Below are 5,542 nucleotides of genomic sequence, written 5' to 3'. Positions count from 1 at the left end.
TCCCCTTTACTGTATAGTCTCATTGGCTGGGAGTGAATGAATCCACCCTGGGATGTGAATATAAGAAAAGATCTCTACTGCACTCAATCAGGAGGTTCCGGCTACATAGTCAATGGAAAAAGGCCGCTCCCACCACATGGCAGGCCAGAGTAGAATGTCTGTGCATGTGCCAAATCTCCAATTTCTTAGAAGGCTCATCAGAATCTTCTCTGTAGATCATACCATCTTAGGTAATTTAGTCATGTGCCAAATCCCCATTATAAATGTACTGTCTTTCCATCTCTGTCTCTTAGAATCCCTAGGTTTTTTTCAAAGCTAAGCTCAAATATCACTGTAACGAAGTATGTTTTGACTCACTCTTCCAGAACCAGGTTGTTATATCTTTTCTTCAGGGTTCCAGGAGGTGATCTGAAGGGTTAAGGTGCTTTCCTCCCTTCTTTACCACAATAGGCTAGAGCACCCATATCAGGGTTCCTGCCATTGTTAGGAACCAGTAATCAGCACCCATTTCTATTTAATCACTGAACTTCAATCAACTTTTAAAAAAGGATATTTACTTCAAAGATATGGCAAGAATAAACAAATGAATGTTTCCTACACCTAATTAGCTCAAAGGGATAATCTCCCCCTGTACCACCTTGTTCTTAGGGGGAGTAGGCTCAAAACTTAGTCAATTTGGAGGCAGAGCCAATATGGTGGAGTAACAGGAAGAAGTACATCAGATTCACTCCCCAAGCTCCTCCAAACAGATCTACAAAATACAACAAGGCAGATCATAATGAAAAAATCTAAATCAAAGTCAGAGTCAGTCATTTTTCTAGCCTAAGTCAGGATGAAGAAAAAGACAGAGAGATCAGTGGATATTCAGGAAAGGAATCTGGTCAGGAGCATGTCTTGTGGACAACAAAAGGCCCTAGACTCACACCAGGGTACTCAGACAGGAACAAATGTCAACTGGTAGCTTTGTTGCCTACTACCCAGTTCTAGTCACAGATCTGGGCAGACTGAGGAAAGGACTAGAGTCTAGGGATGGTGTTCTTGATTAAGGAGCAGCCCCTGTCCCTAGGCTGTGTAACAAGTAAAAAAGCAAGTTTGGAAACAAGCAGCAGCAGTGTGGTTCAAGTAGAGCGGAGTCTCATTTCTAATTTCTAGCCCAATTTGAAGCTTGCAGAGGAATAACCAGGGCAGGAATTCAGGACAAAAGGGGAACCTACAGTCTGTGGCTCTGAACCAGCACAGATGGGTGACAGGGGCTGAGTCTAGCAATAGTTTATGGTTGTTCAGATCCAAACTTACATGAGCAACTTTCAGATTTCAGACCAGGGGACAGTAATCATGGTTTGCCCTGGATCAGACCATTTTGGGAACACTGAAAGCTCACAGGTCCCCAGACTGAGCTGCTCTTGATATTCTGAAATAATACAACACTCAATGCTCCAAGAAAGCAATGGCAGAACCAGCATAGATCTTTCCTCCAGAAGTGCTTCCAGGATATCCCTAATATCAAGTTGGAAGTTAGGAAGTAGACTGGAAGAATGAACAAACAAAAAAATCTCATTACAAAAAGCTATAATGGCAACAAGGATGATCATGATACAAACACAGAAGAGAATGACTCCAAAACATCTACAAGCAAGGATTCAAGGAAAAGCATAGCTTGTAATTCCTGGAAGAGAAGCTTAATCAAGAATTTAAAAAACGTTTAAAATGTTTTTATAAATGACAGTGCTGGAAGAAAAAATGGGAAAAGAAATGAGAGCTATGGAAGAAAGAATTGGAAAGGAAATTAATAGCTTGGCACAAGAGGCATAAAACCTTGTCCAAGCAACGAACTCTCTGAAAATTAGAATGCAGCAAATAGAAGCCAATGACTCTAGTGGCAACAAGAAATATTAAAACAAAGTCAAAAGAAGAAGGAGGAGGAGAAAGAAGAGGAGGAGTAGGAGGAGAAAAAGAAGATGATGAAGATGAAGAAGAAGGAGAAGGAGAAGGAGGCGGAAATAAAATATCTTAGAGCAAAAACAATTGACCTGGAAAACAGATTGAGGAGGAAAAAAATTGAGAATCATTAAGCTATCTGAGTGCCATGACCTAAAACATATTTAAAAAAATATTAAAACTGTCCAGATCTCTTAAAACTGTAGGACAAAGTGAAAACAGAAAGAACCCACTTGTTACTTCCTGAAAGAAACCACAAAATGAAAACTCCAAGGACCATGGATTTTTAATGAAATAGAGGACTTCTAAGCATCCCTGATGTAAAGATCAGAGCTATGGAGGAACTTTGAAGTACAAGAAACATGAAAAAAATAAATGTGAATGAACAATCATATAGGAATAAACAAGGATAAATTGCTTACATCCAAATATGGGGAGACGATAGATACATTTGTCCCATTTCATAACACTATCTTAAGAAATATTATAGACGAAATCTAATTAGAAAGAAGGCCTAGGAGTGATGTTGGTGTGTCTAGAACTTAAAAGGAGAATTGAAAAGGAGATAAGAATAGTTAGGGATAGAAGGTTATGGAAAAGTATCTCACATCATCAGAATGGGAAAGTAGACATCTATACAAATAAGGAAGAAATGGTGAGAAGATCAGCTGATGCTTCAATCTCATCATCTGAGCTGGTCATAGGAGTAAAGAATATAAATTATGAAAGTTGGGTACAGAAACACATTTCACTCAACAGGGAGGGAGAAGGGAGAAATAGAAGTAGGGTAGTTTAAGTGAGACATTAGTGATTAGGCAACATAAACTCTAAGGACATACAAAAATATTTACAGTAGCTCTTTTGTGGTGACAAAGAATGGGAAACTGAAGGGATGCCCATCAAGTGGGGAACGGCTGAAAAAGTTATGGTATAAAATGTGATGGAATCTGTTGTGCTCAAATAGATGATGAAGAGGATGTTTACAGAGAAACTTGGAAAAGACTGGTATGAACTGATACAGAGTGAAGTGAGAACTAGGTGAACTATGTTTATGATGACAACAATATGGTAAACAACTTTGAAAGATTTAGGAACTCCGATCAGATTAATGACCAATTATGATTCCAGAGGACTAATAATGAAACATTCTCCCCATCTTTTCATAGAGAGGTGAAAAACTCAGAGCACAGAATGAGAAATAAATTGCTTTGGACATGGTCAAAGAAGAAATTAATTTTGTTTGACTATACAAAACAGGTGTTTTGTTTATTTTTTTCTTTCTCTCTGTGGTGAGAGTTAGGTGGGGAAGAAGGAAAGGGATTTTTTGATTGAGGAAAAATATAATTTAAGGAAAACTTAGTTTGATTCCTCCATATTATTTGCCTCTCAATAGAATGTAAGCTTTTTGAGAACAGGGACTGTTCTGTTTCTGTCTTTGTATTCCCAGTTCCTACAGTGCCTGAGGCATGGATTGCACTTAATAAATGCTTGTTGATTAGCTGATTAATTATCCTCCAAGTATCAACATGAAGCAAGGTGTAAAATAGGGAGACATAAGTTTATCAAAGGTGGTCAATAATATCATAGGGGACATGCTGAACAGAAATCCAAATAGAAGGAGAATTTTTAATACATGTCAGGGTATTCTAGATGCTTTTATTTGAGAATGTCAATGTACTAATTATATTGTTCCCCAGAATTTTAAAGAATATCCTCAATAAGATTCACCTAAAGTCAGGAAAGAATGAAACTTCATCCAGTGACTTACCTAGTTTATCACATAAATCTTAGACAAAAAATGTAAATGGAGAATGAAGCAGGACCTACAACTGAATAGGAGGGAATGTGTTTATTTATATGTAGGAAATTTTTCAGTGCTTTCAATGATCCCACATTATTCTTTGGAGCGGTGTGTGCTCGAGCAAGAGCTCATGTGTGCTCGAGTGTGCGCGCCCACACACACACACACACACACACACACACACACACACACACACATGACATTCTTTAAGAATCAGTATTCTCAGGAGTAGGAGCAGGACCTCTCTGCAGCTCCAGTTTCCACCTTCCCCAATCCATGTAAAAAGAAGACTTTACACAAACTTTGGAGCTGCAGAACACACAAAATGACACAGAGAAGCTAACCTCTCGCAGGAATCAGCCAGTGCAGTGCTCTGGGAGCCGAGCCCAGCCACTCTCCAGCCGAGGTTTTAGCCCCAGGGCAGGCCTCACCAGCCACCAGCCAGAGGGACTCCAGATCACCAGCTGCTGTGGCCGGTTCCAGATTCATCAACACATAGATGAGAAGGACAAAGTGAGAGGTCACTGCAGTGTGGACTTTGGGACCAGTAGTTGGGAGTGCTTCGGCTTTTGCCCCCAGGGAGAGAAGCCACTGAGCCACCACTGCTGTGCAGCTGCCCCCAGAGGCAGCTTAAGCTCCTGGCCTGCAGAGTGTAGGAGGACCAAGTGACCAGTCTGAGGGGTGATCGCTCTTGCTTTAACCTGCTTGGATCTGGATTGCAGTCTAGGGTGGAGGTCCTGGGGTGTGTGACCAGCTTTCCAGAGCTTGTGGAGGCCTCAGAGAGGGCACCCAACTAATACCTCCGGCAGTTGAAAAAACCCCAGAGTTTGGGACCAAAGCTCTGGTGGCAGAGTCCTACTGTGGCAAAAAGCCCAGGGGTCAAGTGACTGAGGGGCAACATGACCAGACAAAGGAAGCAAAACAAACAGAAGACTCCAACATTAGACTCCTATTTTTGGACAAAAAGGAGCAAAGCATGGAACAGGAAGAAGACAGTGAAGTCAGAACTCCTGCACCAAAAGCTTCAAAGGAAAATACAATCTGGTTACAAGGCATAGAGGACCTTAAGAAGCAGATAAGAGAAGTGGAGGAAAAATAGGGAAGAGAAATGAGAACAATGCAAGAAAATTATAAAATGAGAGTCAACAGCCTGACTGAGGAAAATAACACCTTAAAAAGCAGACTGAGTCAATTGGCAAATCTCTGGCTCATAAAAGGGGCGGCCAGGTGGCGCAGTGAGTAAGAGCGCCGGCCCTGGCGTCAGGAGACCCTGGATCGGTTCTGGCTTCAGATGCTTGGCACCCACACAAAATAACTGACTGTGTAACCTTGAGCAAGCCACTTAACCCCAATTGCTTTAAAAAAAAAAGAGGCTCAAAAAGGCAATGAGGAGAGGAATGCCTTGAAAAGCCGAATTTGCCAGATGGAAAAAAGAATCTCAAAAGCTCAATGAGGAGAATTGTTCCCTCAGATTTAGATTGGAGCAAAGGGAAACCAGTGACTTTAAGAGAAATCAAGATGTTGTTAAACAGATCCAAACAAATGAAAGAATAGAAGGCAATGTGAAATATCTCACAAGAAAAACCACTGACCTCCACAAAATAGATCCAGGAGAGATAATTTAAAAATTATTGAACTACCTGAAAGCCATGATCAGGGAAAGAACCTAGAAATCATCCTCCAAGAAATTCTCAAGGAAAATTTCCCTGATGTTTTAGAAACAGAAGGCAAAATAGATGTTGAAAGAATCCACTGATTGATGGGGGAGGGGGAGGGGTTTATGGGCGGTGCCATGGTTGCTTT

This window comes from Petaurus breviceps, unplaced genomic scaffold, assembly GCF_028583685.1.
Source record: "Petaurus breviceps papuanus isolate PSGF00001 unplaced genomic scaffold, PetGlider_PUasm1.0 90700, whole genome shotgun sequence".
Lineage (NCBI taxonomy): Eukaryota > Metazoa > Chordata > Mammalia > Diprotodontia > Petauridae > Petaurus > Petaurus breviceps.
The sequence above is the reverse complement of the archived record's forward strand: the minus strand, read 5'-3'. Positions refer to the sequence as shown.